We start from the raw sequence: 18,031 nt of genomic DNA on the forward strand, positions 1-18,031 counted from the left end.
CCTAACCCTGCTTTTTTACGGCCGCTGGTATTACGAGTCCTGCAGGTATAGGTGTACCACACAACCGACTTACGTAAACTTCGTAAACCCTTTTTTTTCTACGGGACTTCCATAGCACCGGTACCTTTAAATGACGTCATCCAAGATGGCGTCCCTTAGATTCCGATTGGCTGATAGAATTCTATCAGCCAATTGGAATTAAGGTAGAAAAAATCCTATTGGCTGATTGGATCAGCCAATAGAATTGAGCTTGCATTCCATTGGCTGATTGGAACAGCCAATAGAATTCAAGCTCAATCCTATTGGCTGATCCAATCAGCCAATAGGATTAAAGTTCAATTCTATTGGCTGATCCAATCAGCCAATAGGATTTTTTCTACCTTAATTCCGATTGGCTGATAGAATTCTATCAGCCAATTGGAATCTATGGGAATCCATCTTGGATGACGTCATTTAAATGTACCTTCATTCATCGTTAGTCCGTCGGAAGAAGAGGATGCTCCGCGTCGGATGTCTTGAAGATGGACCCGCTCCGCGCCGGAAGGATGAAGATAGAAGATGCCGTCTGGATGAAGACTTCTGCCTGTCTGGAGGACCACTTCTGCCCGTCTGGAGGACCACTTCTGTCGGCTTCCTTGAGAACATCTTGCCGCTTGGATGAAGACTTCTCCCGGTAAGTGAATCTTCGGGGGTTAGTGTTAGGATATTTTTAAGGGTGTATTGGGTGGGTTTATTTTTTAGGTTAGGGCTTTGGGCCTGCAATAGAGCTAAATGCCCTTTTAATGGCAATGCTCATCCAAATGCCTTTTCAGGGCAAAGGGGAGCTTAGTTTTTTTTTAGTTAGGCTTTTATTTGGGGGGTTGGTTGTGTGGGTGGAGGGTTTTACTGTTGGGGGGTTGTTTTTATTTATTTTTAAAGGTAAAAGAGCTGATTTCTTTTGGGCAATGCCCCGCAAAAGGCCCTTTTAAGGGCTATTGATAATTTATTTGTAATGGGGGACGTGAGGGAGAGTTGGGTGGGTTATATTAATCTAAACTTAAGGGATAAGTCAAAATTATTTCTTATATATTCGTGACCCTTAAGTTCCAGAACCATTAACAGTAGTATACATCAGAATGTACATTGAGATGCAAAAAAGGAGAGATTTTGCAGCGCAAAGAAAAAAGACTGTTGGTTACTGGACTAGTTAAATACTAAACCCACTATAAGAATTTTCAAAAAATGAATGAAATCAAATTTCAGATTCTTTAAAGTACCATTGACAACTGCATTCACACAAAATAACTTTATTGGGAGAAAAAATATAGTAGTAGTCCGGCTGGACTAGTACTCACGCACACTCACACACATACAGTTTAAAACTTGCAGGAACTCAGACAATATAATTTAATCTGAATTGCACCTATGCAATACAAATCACTCCCTTGCAGGAGGTTATTGAAATATTTGTGTATATATAGGTAATCAACCCCTGTAGGTAAGTGAGTATGTTGTTAGCAGTTATGGTGGAGTGTGTCTGGTATGTACTTATACAAAGAAGCACAACAGTATTATGTATAATACCCAATCAAATTTTCGGGTTGTGTGCTAAAAATGTAAAGTTACAAAAATAATCTACAGTACACTTCGTGTGTGTATATTAATCAATCAGTCGTAAGTAGAGCTGGTGGTTTACTGTGTTTCTAAAGTTTTATCATTGCCAGTATTACAAAATATGTTAAATTGGCATTAAAGGACCCCGGTCAAAGCAAAGTCATTAGTGAATTTAAAGTATGGTGTATACCTTTAAGGACAAGAAGTATTGCCAGTTATATTATAAAGGCAATTGATATTCTTGATATTATTTGCTGTGTACAACTTGATGTTACAGCAATTTTACTTGTGAAATTGAACTCTAAGCTTAAATATTGGCTAGTCCTGTTGTATTTATATATTAGCTTAAGCTATGTGTTATCAATATATACTATATACACAAATGGTTAATTAGAAAATCAAATGCACTTTATATGCATGATACACATGTTCATCGCTAAATGTAATTTCAGTATACAACTTGTACAAACAATTATTAACTTTGCTTTTAAAAGATAGAAATTAAAGTTACAGTTCAGCCTGGCTGAATATAAAAATACCAAAGGGTTACCCACGAGTGGAAAGATATACTGAGTTGAACTAAAAAAGATTTCTTTTATAGCACATATTCACCGCTGAAAGCGGTTTGCAATCCCAGTATGCATTTTGGCCAGACAATTATTCGCTTTGCTTTAGAGAAAAAGATAGAAATTGGAGCTGCAGTTCAACCTGGCTGAGTATAAAGATACCAACAGGTTACCCACGAATGGAAAGATATGCTGAACTGAACTAAAAAAGGTCTCTTCTATAGCGGAGGCCTATTTAACCATTAACTGTCACTGTATATATAACTCTGAACACAGGTTACCCACGAATGGAAAGAAATCTGCTACGCTTTAACTGAAAAAGGTCTCTTCTATAGCAGAGGCCTTATTTAACGTTAACTGCCACTGTATATAGACGTAATCACTACGGTGCAATTAAATATTTAGACTGAGTCAGCTATTAAAATCGAGGTTCCATAACCTCGTGCAGGTGCCCCTGACGCGCCTTTCACATAACTCTGAGGAAGCGTTATGTGAGGGTGTTAGGTGTAAACATAACTTTAGTTTTCCCATAGGAATCAATGGGGCTGCATTACGGAGCTTTACGCTGCTTTTTGGCAGGTGTTAGACTTTTCTCAGCCGACTCTACCCATTGATGTCTATGGGGAAATCGTGCACGAGCACGTACGACCAGCTCACCGCTGACTTAAGCAGCGCTGGTATTGAAGTGCGGTATGGAGCTCATTTGTGCTCTATGCTCACTTCTTGTCTTTTAACGCCGGGTTTCTAAAAACCCGCAATACCAGAGCTACAGGTAAGTGAGCGGTGAGAAAAAACTGCTCGTTAGCACCGCAAAGCTACTAACGCAAAACTCGTAATCTGGCCGACGGTTTGTTGTATAGACAAGAGGTAGCAAAGAGGAACATAAAACTATGGAGCCGAAGGAAGTTAGTGAAACACACCAAACAAAATATTACAAAAGGTGTGCATTGTCCATTATTCACTCCTTGTTAAATACTTGCTCACTTTAAAAATTATAACATATACAATATGATAGTGCTAACTGCCCTTGCTATGTAAAACCCTTGCAATGCATCAGCTAGGTTTTCTAATTTAGCTAATGACAGGATCACAGACAATCAAAAAGGTCAATAGGAATTTTGATTAAGGCCAGATCAGGGTGAGATAAGTTAAAATAAACAGATATTAGAATTTGGGGGAATTTTAAGTTATGCCGTTAGTCAAATTATAGCAAGTATTGACAAAGCTGGAACATCAAATAGCAAATGGCAATAGAAATAAGATATTGGGAAAAGATCACAACAAAAAATACTTATTTAACAGCCTACAATCATATACTCAACTGACAGACCAAAAGAGAGTTACACAGAGTGGGATAGAATCAGAAAGCAGTCAGATTTGCAGGATATGGTACAGGGACTCAAGCTTGGCAGGGCCGTCTTTAATATTGATTGGACCCTGGGCAAAAAAATTCTTGCCCCCCCCCCCTCCCCACCCCATGCAATTTTGCTCTCCACCCCAACATCTCAAAAAACAACTAAATATTTTTTTTTTATTATTATTAGCCCAGCGGTGGATCATCCACTGCTGGGCTAATCATTTAAAAAAAAAAAAATGCAATATGTGAAACTGGACCTAAGCAGTACTAATAAGTAAATAAATATATAAATTCCTCCACTGTGGATTCATTTAATATTCTTTTGAATGTGATTATGGTGTGAGGTTAGCTGGTTAAAGAGATTTAGGGCAGCCAACAGGAGCAAAGCAAGGTAAAGGAGGAAGCATGGAGGTTCAGACAAATATAAGTTTACTGACTGGAACAGCAGAACTACTATGGGAAGCTGTAAAATCTGAGACAGAGAGAAAATAAAAACTATAAAAATAAACCTTACATTAATGTGTGAAGTATCAGCATGACGCTATACATCAGCCACACCAGCACATGCTAGGAACTAGCTTCTTTGCTAGGAACAAGTTCCCTCTCACGCTGAACTAGACAATGCTGCACGGGGAGGGGCGTGTGTGCACTCACTTATTCTTCCCACTGACACCTTTCTACAAAGCACTATTCCCCTAACAAACTTCAGTTAGTTGATCTTAGGGCCACAGCAGAAAGAGCAGGGCTAAGGGGACCAGTAGACTGGATGCTGTCTGTCCAAGGCTGCATGGATACAGTGTGAGATGAGTCACACAGCCTCAAGACTGAAGAGAGCAGTGTATGCAGCTGCACAGATGCTCAAATCCTCATGTGCCTGCCGCTACAGCTTTCTGCTGCATGCGCCTACAGTCAGCTCTACCCAGAAACAATCCCCACCACCAGAGCAGTTACCTGGTAACAGTGGTAACCCCAGTAGGACCTTTTCTGATGCAGTGGGAAATGGCTGGATGCCGAGTTAGGGCTTTGCATTCAGTGCACATCTAAAACAGCACATGGCACTAGCTTGGCATGTCACATGACACCGGCACGGTCTGGCACAGTTTTTTAAAAAAAAATAAGCAGAGTACTTTTGACTGTGACAGTATTAGGACTGAATGTGTGTGTTCCCCATGTCACATCAGCAGTCTGGTATGAACCATAAAAAAAAAAAAATTTTTTTTTTTTTTTTTTTAGGACTCTTGGGCCCCTCAACAGAGACTGGGCCCAGGGCAGCTGCCCCTTTTGCCCTGTGTTAAAGACGGTCCTGAAGCTTGGTCTTTATGGGAGTTAACATACATGTATTTTTACTATCTGAAAATAACTTTTTATTGCATATTATTAAAATCAAGTTTCTACCAGGTTTCATACTTAAAAAACCTGGTATATAAGCACTCATAACAAGCTGTTGCTGCCATGTTGTCATGAAGACATCAGGATTTTAGAATGCCAGGGGTTAATTTTTCTTTTATGTGTCCTGTATTTCTCTGTCTGCTATTTACAATATCTTATCAGAACTATCTAAAAAAAAAGCAACATATATATATATATATATATATATATATATATATATATAACATCTGGGGAAACAGATACAAGGTACAATCTGCTCTTTTCAGGAGAGTGATTTTTATGAGGTAGAGGGGTGTCAACAAAAAGTGACATAACTAGAGCTAAATAAATCAAAATAAGATATTTTTTTCTACTGGATATTAATCCTTTAAGACAACTCTTATGCGAGACTTATCATGTTTGGTATCAAAATATTTCGTGTGATGTCTCAATAGGATTGTTTTTAAGAATATGTGTACTGTATTTACATAATTAAAATGATATGTTTTCCTATAACTTCAACCAGGAAATGTAATGTGGTTTATGTCTTACCATAAAATAGGGCTGGCTACATTCATTACCCACTCTGGAAGGGGCCAGGTCAGAAACCTGACTTCAGTAAAAATATATTTAACTTTGATTCCAGCAAAATAATATTGTCATTTTACATAGGAATATTGTCATTCTACAATGGCCCTTAATGTAACATTATTTTGACACTAGAAAATAGCCAAAATGGGAACCATTGCCAAACTCTCGAAGAGAAGAAACCATAATGTGTTTTGCCTAAAAAATAGCAGAATCATAAAGGAAATTACTTTCTTTCCTATGAATTCTATAGTAGATAAAAACAAATTTTACTAAAATTCCACTCCTGAAATAGAAAGTCCATTCCCAGGGTCAGAAATGTCAGATAATGACTCAAAAATAATGGAATCTGATAAAAAAACCTGGAAGCCATAACATTATTTTATGGCAATACAAAATGAAAAAGAATACTTCTAACTGCCATACCCTTTTAAAAATCTGACTAAACTGTTGTAAACTGAAAAACATAAAAAAACAGCTATAGATGGCACAGTAGTGGGCCTGAAGTAATATGTAAATGCTTCTGTTAATACCACATCCAGTTATTTAGTTGAAATAATTTTTATTGTGAGACATACATAGAAAAAGTTAGAAGTCATTGTACATTACATATGAAACATCATAAGGAGAAACAGTCTCCCTCATTAATCTCGCATGGGACTAGTCCCCTACTTGTCCTTAAGAGCTGCATAGACAAGTTGTCCTGAGGGGGGACTTCTCTAATAGTGTCTATATCAGTTCCTAAAGTAGTCCCAAAGAGTCTGCAATTTAGTATGTCCCAACAATTAAACAGAGGTTTTCTGAGGAAGAGGTGGAGACAGTGGTCGCACAAAATTTCCCTCTCATTTTCCATTGAGAGTCCCTCTCTTCCTATTAGTATTCTCATCTCTCTTCAGAACCTCTCTTTTTCCTCATCAAAAAGGCACAACAATAAACTACAAACACTTTAACACAAGAAACAATCAAAACCAAAATCAGAAAAAATAAAAATAAATATTAAATATGAAAATAAAATAAAATAAAATAAACTTGCCTGCTTCTCCTAAGCTTCACACTGTAGATCCACGGAAGGAGCTCCCCACTTTTTCAATGACCACCAGTTTTTGCTGTTAGTCAACGTCCCATGTCTCCGTGTCCTCTGTTTATGACTGTCAACCTCTTGTGACATCTGGGTTTCCTATATGTCTATCTAAGGTCCCTCAGATTCCCTTCAGTATCCAATAGTTCCATATTTTTAAAAATCTTTTGTGAGTAGCTTGTATAAATGACACGGATTCAGATAGTGTGTAGGTAGCTTTAATCTTTTCTAATACCTCCTCCCAGGAGGGTGCTCCTGTCTTCCAGTATTTAGCCACACATATCCTGGTATCTGTGCACAGAGTACAGATAAAAGTATTTATGGCTGAATTAAAAGGAGGAATGTGTTCATTGAGTAGTGCCTGAGATGCCGTCAGTGTGATATTTTCAGATAAAACCTCACTTAATAGTTTAGATAAGTTAGTCCATATCTGTTCTATTTGTGGGCATTCCCACCACATGTGGATATATGTTCCTGTCTCCCTACACCCTCTGTAACAGTTTTTACTTCCATTTGGGATATAGTGCGATGTGACTAGTGGTGTAAGATACCATCTAAAGGTGGATTTAATACAGTTTTCTTTAAAATCTGCGCTTATTAATCCTTTCCCTGCCACCTGTAATAATGCTTCCCATTCTTCTTTCATTTGTGTCTTATTAATATCCCGTTCCCATGACTCTATTACTGTAGTTTTAGAGGTATACTTGGCTTTCTGTATCGCTATATATATGTGAGAAATTAGTTTTTTATTTCTGGTGGTGGAGCTAGAGTAAGCCTCCAGCAATGTCAGACTTTGCCTATTGTTTCGGGGTAAAGCTTTTGTAATGGCTGATGCTATTTGGAGGTATAAAAACCAATGTAACTTATCGGGTGTTAACTTCTCCTGTATTTGTAAATATGTGGCCATCTTACCTTTATGAAGAAAATCAGCTACCCTGTATAGCCCCTTATTTTCCCATTTTCCCACTTGTGAATGAAATTCTGAGCTTATAATAGTCCTGACTGGTCTCATCAGTGAGTCTGTCGGTAATAATTGAAGGGATGTCGTTAATGAATGAAGTCTGTTTATATCTAGGTGGTTGCCCCATATGTTCCCAGAGAATATCATCTGGGTGTTTACGTCCCAGTAATAGGGTTTCCACCTGTACCCATCTCAGATCATTTGGCCTTTTCCCAAATAAAGTCGTCTGCGCTAATCTCGCCGCTTGGTAGTAGTTCAGTAGGTTTGGGACCCCAACCCCTCTGAGTTGTCTATGTAGTAGCAATATACGTGAGGGGATTCTAGCTTTTTTACTGCCCCTTAGAAAGCCCACCAGATCAGTCTGTAGTTTGTTGAGTTCTAGTAAGGGGATCTTGATCGGGAGGGCCCTAAAAAGATATAGTAAGATGTTAATTTTTATAGCAGATAGACGACCATACCAAGAAAACCCGCCCGACCTCCAGGAGTTGATGTCTTTCCTAATTGCTTTGAATAGAGGGGTGTAATTCAGTTTATATAGTTCTGTACTATCACCTGAGATTCTGACTCCCAAGTATTTAATCGCTTCTTTAGCCCAAGTAAATGTGAAATTAATTTCAATAACCTTTTTAGTATGACTAGGGAGGGCTATAGGTAGTGCTTCACATTTTTCTAAATTGATCTTGTACCCTGAAATAGTCGCATAATTTTGTAGTATTTGATACAAATGTGGTAGGGATGTCGTCGGTCTAGTCAATGTCAGGAGGACATCGTCCGCAAACAAAGAGATTTTAAAGTCATTCCCCCCTATTTTTACTCCGTGAACTTCTGGTGTCAAGCGAATCTTAGCTGCAAGGGGCTCTATGCATAGCGCAAATAGTAACGGTGAAAGGGGGCAGCCCTGTCTTGTCCCATTCCTAATATCTATGAGTTTTGATTGATATCCAGCCGCTCTAATATGTGCAGTGGGTTGTGAATAAATGCCCATAATTGCTTTTACAAAGGGTCCTTCAAAACCCAACTTTGCTAGGACTTCCATCATATACCCCCAGTCTATTCTGTCGAACGCCTTCTCCGCATCCAAAGATAGGACCAGAGAAGGTGTTCTTGTCTTATTAAGGTAGTCAACCAGGGTGATCATGCGTCTGGTGTTATCTGGCGCTTCTCTATCTGAAACAAAACCCACCTGATCCGGATGGACCAGGTCAGGAAGGAATCGCTTGAGTCTGTTTGCTAGGATTTTGGTAAAGATCTTAATGTCCTGATTGATTAAAGAAATTGGTCTATAGCTTTGACACAGTTTTGTGTTCCTTCCTGGTTTCGGGATCACCACTATCTTGGCCTGAAGTATTTCTTTTGGGATTTCTTTACCTTGCATAATATCATTACAGAATTTTTCAACATGAGGGACTAGTGTGGATTTAAAGAATTGATAGTACTCTCCCGGGAATCCATCCGGCCCTGCGGCCTTACCTGGTTTAAGTTCCTTTATTGCCATGAGTACCTCCCTGGTTGACACTCCCTTATTTAATTCGTCATTGGTTTGTTTATCTATGGGTGTGAGGTTAGCGTCCTCTAAAAATTGTTGTCGTAATTGTCTCGTGTGGTCGTCTTGGTTGGTTTTCTTACCGTCATAGAGATGTGCATAATATTGGGCGAAGTTATCTGCTATCTCTTGGGGATTTGAGGTACAAGTTCCGTCAGGTTTCTGTAGATATGGGATCGCAAAAGATTTAATCCTTTCCCTAAGTTTGTGTGCTAAGTACTTATCAGGTTTATTAGAGTACAAGAAGTATTGCGATTTTAACTTATGGGCTGCTCTAAGAGATGCTTTATTCAGAATTGTCGCTAGCTCTGTCCTTTTAGATACCAGGTCTTGAAAAGTTGCTGCTGCTAGGTTTTGTTGGTGTGATTTAGTCAGGGTGTCTATTTGTGCTTGTAAAGAGTCGATTTGGGCTCTATTAGTCCTGTTCAAAATGGCCTTTTCTTTGATGAGCAATCCCCTAATGAAGGGTTTGTGCGCTGCCCATGCGTTAATCGGGTTATTAGTGGTTCCTGCATTCAGTTCCCAGTATTCTGCTAATGCACAAGATATGGAGTTATGTATATTTGGATTTTGTAAGATAGAAGGGTCGTAGTTCCAAGAGCGAGAGGCGCTGGTTTGGAATGTTTCTTTGATGTCCACCTGAACTATGGAGTGGTCTGACCATGCACATGCATGAATGGTGGAGGCCCGTAGGTCTGGGATCCAAATTTGGCTCAGGTAGACATAATCTAGTTTAGAGTAGATTTTATGTGCGTGAGAATAGTATGTGTAATCCGTGGTTTTACCATATAATGTGTCCCACGAGTCTATTGTCTTGTGTGATAGGAAAACCTCTTTAATCTTTTTGACCAGAGAATTGTGTCTCAACTGTTTCTGAGTCAATTTGTTCCCTTTTGTGTCTAAATGTGCATACATAGATATATTAAAATCTCCTCCAATCAAAATCCGAGTCTGAGACCATTGGGTGAGCAGATATGAAATGTGGGAAAAGAAAGAAATCTGTGTCTCATTAGGTGCATAAATATTGCACAAAACTATCTGTTTATCACGGAGTCTACCCCTGATTATCAAAAACCTCCCCTCTGGGTCTCTGATTGTCTCTTCCACCACCAAACCCAATGAATTATGCAATAAAATTGACACTCCCCTCTTCTTTTTATTTGTTGTAGAGTGATAATGTTGTGTGAAATTCCTCGACCAATACTTTGGGACAATTTCTTTGATGAAGTGTGTTTCTTGTAGGTATATTACATTAGCCTTTAGTCTAGCATATTGGCTCATCGCTGTTCTACGCTTCAAGTCTGAGTTTAAGCCTCTCACATTATGGGTAATAAGTCTGATGTCACCTGTCATTACTCACATTTTTTGGTCTGGGGCTCCCCCCGCGGATCCACCTTTTGTTTATCTATAGCAGTCTTCCATAGCCAGTACAGATATGAGCTTCGTTTCCTAGTTATGTCAAAGAAGCAGGCAAAACAAAATATTAACACATAAACCATAACAAAAACATCAACATTGTCAATAAGAAAAAACATATTACTCTCACAATTAAGAGCTAAATAAAGAACAAAGAAAAAAAGGGTAAATCCCTCCCCTTTCCCCCCCTTACAGTCAAAAAACATTCTGTAAGTATTTGTTACCTTCACTGCTTGTGAGCCTAATGTAAGCTAAACAAAATTTAAGGTTTTGAGACTTAAGTAATCTGGAAGGTAGATAAGCCCCTATCTTGTGACATCTATCTAACATTGCTCCACTTGGTTACTGTAAACCCCCTACACTGACCTTTACCATGTTCTCTCTAAACTTGGACCTCTAACAGTAGAGCTTTAGTGCATATCGGTTTGATCCCATCTCCCAGTTAGAGATGGCAATACAATGAAAATAGTAAAACATCTCCCCCTACACAAATATCCTGTGTACACCTATATTAACAAACCATCAGTTCTGTTCATTGAGAAGAAATGTCATGTCTTGGTTTTTCTCTTCATGACTCTGGTCCACCTCTGCCTTTGTGGCTGACCAGCGTCAGATGCTTTCTGTGACCCGTCCTCTGGGGGTTTAACTTGTGGTAAATCTGGAACATCTAGGTGTAGTTTGTTGCAGATCTCAGGGATTTCTGAAGGATCTTTCAAACTTAGAGATTTCCCATTGTGGAAGATGTGTAAGTTGAAGGGAAACCCCCAGCGGTAGCTGATCTGACTCTTGCGCAGCAGGGTAGTTAGTGGTTTTAGATGGAATCTTCGTTGCAGTGTTTTGACACACAAATCTTGATAAAATTGAATAACTGTCCCCTGGAATTTGAAAGTAGGGTTTTTCCTGGCTGCCGCCAGTATTTCTTCTTTCTCTGGGAATCTGGAGAATCTCACAATTACATCTCTGGGTGGTGCATCTTCTCTCGGTTTGGCTCTTAAAGCTCTGTGAGCCCTTTCTAATTGAAATTTTTCATCAGCAGCTTCGCCTGTAATCGCTTGAAAGAGTTGGTGCAAATAGATTTGTAGCTCATCTCTAGAGACCGATTCAGGTATCCCTTTTAGGCGTAAGTTACACCTACGACTTCGATTTTCAATGTCTTCCAACTTGTCTTGTATCTCCGTCAGTTCTTGCTGCTGTTCAGACAGTTGATGTTTCAGAGCTGTCACATCTTCTGTAGTGCTGATTTCAGCTTCTTCCAATGTGTCTACTCTTGAGCCTAAGTCTGTGATGTCCTGTTTTATTTCTGCAAGGCTATTAGTAATGGTATTTTGGAAGGAGTCGAATTTCTCCCATAATTTATCAAAGTTCTTATTAATGTCCTGTTTTGACACTAGTGCTCTTAGGTCAGCTTTTGTAGTGGGTATAGCTTCCTCCTCATTCAATTGTGAGTCTATGTCAGAATCTGCATCGTCTTCTGTGACGGTATTGGCATTTTCTGGTGCTTTTTCTCCCTTTGCTGGTTTGAAGAATAAGGTAGCTGCTGAGGGTTTAAGCCCTTGGGAGGGTTTATTGTGCTTCCTGACCGACATGATGATAATTATGCACCCGTTAACAAGTTAGAAAAAGTATGTCCAATCCCACCGACAGAAAAGATGTCACTTAGAAGAATAGATATGTCCGTATGATAGATTATGTGTCAGTCGGTTATGTTTGGGTGTAAATTGATGCCAGTGTCTTACCAGTCTCTGCTTTCCCAGTTATATGACTGTTTCTTTTCACTTACAGCTGATATCAGGGTATGAGGGCTCTTGAGTGGTTCCTTATATCATCTGCAGCGTACAATAAAGATCCTTATTTAAAGTTCCCCCTCTCACTCATGGAGCTAAGAAAGTTATGTTGGCTAAGTAGTGGATCTTTGCTGTATTAACAACGAAGATATCCCCAGCTGTAGTGAGGCAGGTGTATTTACTCTGTCTGAGCTTTACATTTCATCTGCGTAGCAGCCTTGTGCAGCTTTTCTTCGCCCTCTGCATACCAATCTTAAAGTGGCTGGATTATTTTACGTCAATACCTAGTGATTAAAACATAATGTCCCACACTGAAGTCTGATTGTCATATAGTATGCCTTTGGCGCCATGTTATTGAACTTTTAAACATTAGGTTTGGCAGACCCCTTCTTAGTTGAGAATGGTATAGGTTACATTCGCTTCATTGAAATGCTATGTTCTGTCTTGTGTTTCAAAAGAGAACTTTTACTGCACACCCCTCTTGATTCATATAGGCTTATAGTCAGCACTTAGGTGCTTATGTGCTTTTGTTTTTGTCTTAATGTTGCCTTTATTGTAAGCGAGTGCTTCCCCTCAGTAATCTGTGTGAAATATGGCCATTTATGCCTTTCAAGCCTTACTTGGTTGTCGGACTTTCTCCTTATGTCCGCGGTGAAGTGTCTGTGTCCTTCCGTTGCGGGTCGGTTACTTTTGTGCTTTTTATCAGCTTTTTACTAGTCGCATCCCGCTTTACCTTGTGGGCAAGATGGCGTCCGGCTACTATCCGTTACCGCTTTCGTGCTTTCAGATTCTTGTAGCGCTTTCTGTCAGCCTCTCCATCCTCCCATTATGTGTTCCTCACACTATCGCCTTGATCCTTAGTGTTGCTGGGGACTCGTATTGTGGTTTATTACCCCAAATTTGAGCAGTAGGTCACGGAGCTCTGCAATCACAGCTCCATCTTTGAACGGCTCCAAGCCCCGCCCCCACATATCCAGTTATTTAAACAGTCAGAGCCTTCATTGTTCTCCATGAAAGAAAATTCTTAAAGTAAATTAATACTTAAATAATAGTGCTAATTTAACAAATAAATAAAAAATAGTACCTGAATGATTTTATTACAAATAACATGTGCAAAAAGATATTATACACAGTAACCTGATGTACTACTAAAAATAAAATTTCAGAGGATAATAGGAAGTGGTAATATACTAAAGCATACCTTGAACAGGTATATATGCAAAACCATCTCCCCTGCCCCTATTCTGGGTCTTAGAATCTCAAACTTCAAAACAAAAGGAACTCATTCTGGAGAAAAAAAATGAAAGTGCAACTCTTGCCTTATAAGTAGGATTTAGTAATGGAACTGAAACCTTTTCAACTTGTGTAAAACAGCTTTGTCTATCACATTAGTGTTAAAACACAACAGGTTAAAATAAAAAAAAACTACTATACCTTAAACTATGATAGGACCAAAGGATAAAGGGTACATTGCAAAGGCAAGAAAAGCACCACGCAAAAACCTATATGAAATAGAAATCACTGCAATATGTATTATTCAACATTTTAAATTGATTTTACCTTTAAAGGGACATGAAACACATTTTTTTTTTCTTTTATGATTCAGAAAGAGCATGCAATTTTAAACAAGTTTCCTGTTTACTCCTATTATCTAATTTGTTTCATTTTCTTGATATCCTTTGTTGAAATGCACATCTAATGGCTCAGTAGCTGCTGATTGGTGGCTGAACATAGATGCCTTGTGTGTTTGGCTCATCCATGTACATTGCTATTTCTTCATCAAAGGATATTTAAAGAAAGAAGCAAATTCGATAATAAGTAAATAAGTAATTAGATAACAAGTAAATTGGAATGTAGTTTAAAATTGTATTCTCTATCTGAATCATGAAAGAAACATTTTGGATCTCATGTACCTTTAAATTCCCCTTTTTCTCATCACAGTGTCCAATATTTCCCATTATATCCCTACAAGGTGACTAGGATCGCCACAGTAAGGATTATCAAATTTAAAGGACTACCGCACACCAAACCATTGGCCTGAGCCAAAGAAACATTAGGTGCATAAAAAAGGTTTAATCTAGACTTGTATAACCTAATATACAGTACATAATACTTGTGTAATACACAGCACATCCCACCTAAGTACCAACCTAACAAGTACCAGCTACATAATGTGCCCTGCACAGAGCTAGCAGAGTGATATACTGTACAATACTAGTGTAATTGTGATTAGTCCATGGCCATTCGAATGTAACAAATAAATCCAAACTAATTCAGATTTATTTGTTACAAATGCATTTAGATTAGTTTAGTTTCGTTGCTAGGGTAATTCAGAAATTTAAATTGATCTGAAGCTCCGAATTTGACAAATTCGTCCGAATTTCGATTCTGAAAGAAACGAACATGTCTAGTTTAATTATTTATTTATTTTTTTAACAAACATTTTCCTCTTTACTCTAATAACAAATAACATCCATTATGCAACTTAATGCTCTTACTAAATATAAGAAATGGAAGCAGCTTTAGAGTCATTGTGATGCAAGGTCACTCATACAAGCCTGCTTACTGCATGACCACTGATTCTTAAAGTGAAGGTAAAGTTAGGCACTTCGCTCTCCTCAGTTCTATAGTTTCATTCATGATTTTGTACTAATTTTGATATAAATGCCATTTTCGCCTCAAATAAAGTCTATATTTTCAGACTTACAATTCAACCCGTTTTTTGTCTCTCATTTTACTTCCTGATGACGTTTTAACATCGACCAATTGACTTTCTGGCCATTAGGCGGCCGTGAGGCCGACGTCATCCGCCTATGTGTTGAATTGCGCATGCGGCAAATCTGTTTTGACATCATTGTTTAGGAAGCGCGTTCACGATTCACACATGCGCACACCTTTTCTTTGAGAACAGCAGAGGATGTCATCAGTTTAGACTGCGTCTCGGCAACTAGGTCTCCCCCGCGATTCACGCATGCGCTTTGTACACCGGATCATCACAGAGTCGCATGCGCATTGAAGTTAAGATCTGCAATTCACGCATGCGCAATGCGCACTGTGCTTGTGAACGCGCATTTGACCTACGTATAGAGCGGGTGGGACCGCTCTATACGTCAACACACAGAAGCATAGGAAGTGGAAGATAGGCGGAGCATGAAGGATAACGGTAGGAGAAATTAAATTTAAAATAAAAGTCAAAATTCACATAATTAAAATAAAAAAATATGGCGATCTTAATATTTTTAATGTATACAATACCTGGATGTATTGTAAAGGGCTAACATTTACTTTCACTTTAAAGGGAAATTAAACACTAAGGGCTAGATTACAAGTGGAGCACTACATTATCACGGTAGCAGTTAGCATATATGAAATTAAACAGATTAGAGATCTGTTTAATTTTAATACCAGCATATTTATTTTTAATAAAATAACTGCACTAGGTAGTATTTTGGGGGATAAAGTTGGCGGGTGTGGAGTGTTAGAAAAAAAAATGCAACTGCAAAGTCCCTTTACATTGCGGTCTATGGGAACTGTGTGTTCCCAGTAAATACAGGGAGTGCAGAATTATTAGGCAAGTTGTATTTTTGAGGATTAATTTTATTATTGAACAACAACCATGTTCTCAATGAACCCAAAAAACTCATTAATATCAAAGCTGAATATTTTTTAAGTAGATTTTAGTTTGTTTTTAGTTTTAGCTATTTTAGGGGGATATCTGTGTGTGCAGGTGACTATTACTGTGCATAATTATTAGGCAACTTAACAAAAAACAAATATATACCCATTTCAATTATTTATTTTTACCAGTGAAACCAATATAACATCTCAACATTCACAAATATACATTTCTGACATTCAAAAACAAAACAAAAACAAATCAGTGACCAATATAGCCACCTTTCTTTGCAAGGACACTCAAAAGCCTGCTATCCATGGATTCTGTCAGTGTTTTGATCTGTTCACCATCAACATTGCGTGCAGCAGCAACCACAGCCTCCCAGACACTGTTCAGAGAGGTGTACTGTTTTCCCTCCTTGTAAATCTCACATTTGATGATGGACCACAGGTTCTCAATGGGGTTCAGATCAGGTGAACAAGGAGGCCATGTCATTAGATTTTCTTCTTTTATACCCTTTCTTGCCAGCCACACTGTGGAGTACTTGGACGCGTGTGATGGAGCATTGTCCTGCATGAAAATCATGTTTTTCTTGAAGGATGCAGACTTCTTCCTGTACCACTGCTTGAAGAAGGTGTCTTCCAGAAACTGGCAGTAGGACTGGGAGTTGAGCTTGACTCCATCCTCAACCCGAAAAGGCCCCACAAGCTCATCTTTGATGATACCAGCCCAAACCAGTACTCCACCTCCACCTTGCTGGCGTCTGAGTCGGACTGGAGCTCTCTGCCCTTTACCAATCCAGCCACGGGCCCATCCATCTGGCCCATCAAGACTCACTCTCATTTCATCAGTCCATAAAACCTTAGAAAAATCAGTCTTGAGATATTTCTTGGCCCAGTCTTGACGTTTCAGCTTGTGTGTCTTGTTCAGTGGTGGTCGTCTTTCAGCCTTTCTTACCTTGGCCATGTCTCTGAGTATTGCACACCTTGTGCTTTTGGGCACTCCAGTGATGTTGCAGCTCTGAAATATGGCCAAACTGGTGGCAAGTGGCATCTTGGCAGCTGCACGCTTGACTTTTCTCAGTTCATGGGCAGTTATTTTGCGCTTTGGTTTTTCCACACGCTTCTTGCGACCCTGTTGACTATTTTGAATGAAACACTTGATTGTTCGATGATCACGCTTCAGAAGCTTTGCAATTTTAAGAGTGCTGCATCCCTCTGCAAGATATCTCACTATTTTTGACTTTTCTGAGCCTGTCAAGTCCTTCTTTTGACCCATTTTGCCAAAGGAAAGGAAGTTGCCTAATAATTATGCACACCTGATATAGGGTGTTGATGTCATTAGACCACACCCCTTCTCATTACAGAGATGCACATCACCTAATATGCTTAATTGGTAGTAGGCTTTCGAGCCTATACAGCTTGGAGTAAGACAACATGCATAAAGAGGATGATGTGGTCAAAATACTCATTTGCCTAATAATCCTGCACTCCCTGTATATATGTATATGCTTATATAAGCCAAAGGTAAAAGTCTTGATATCCCCCTTGATAGGGATCCTACCACTACATTTAAGAAGGATCTATTGGACATTTTGGACGATGGGCTGGAGGAAGGGCACTACGATCAAAAAACCTTTGAATTTCTAGTGGTGGATCATCCAGTTGTGCCCATTTTCCATCATTTGCCCAAAGTCCATAAGTCCCTGACAGAAGTCAGGGGTCGTCCAATAGTGAGTGGTATTAATTCTCTGTTGGAACATGTGTCACAATGGGTTGATAGTATTCTACAACCACTTGTTAAGAATCTACATAGTTACATCCAGGATACGAAGGATGTAATAATGATTCTGGACAAACTTAAGTGGAACAGTGCTTGCTATAAATGGGCAACTATTGATGTAGTAGCATTGTACTCCTCGATCCCTCATGAGGAGGGCCTTACAGCGGTTGGTTTTTTTCTGGAACATTATTCTGATTTTTCAGAGGACTTTCGGTGCTTCATACTCAGAGTATTAAAGTTTTTGCTAACTCACAACTATTTTTCTTTTGAGGACAGGTTCTATCTCCAGAGACGTGGGACAGCTATGGGGGCCAAGTTTGCCCCCTCCTATGCCAACCTCTTTATGGGTTGGTGGGAGCTGTCCCACGTCTTTGGAGAT

Source organism: Bombina bombina, chromosome 5 (assembly GCF_027579735.1).
Source record: "Bombina bombina isolate aBomBom1 chromosome 5, aBomBom1.pri, whole genome shotgun sequence".
Taxonomy (NCBI): Eukaryota; Metazoa; Chordata; class Amphibia; order Anura; family Bombinatoridae; genus Bombina; species Bombina bombina.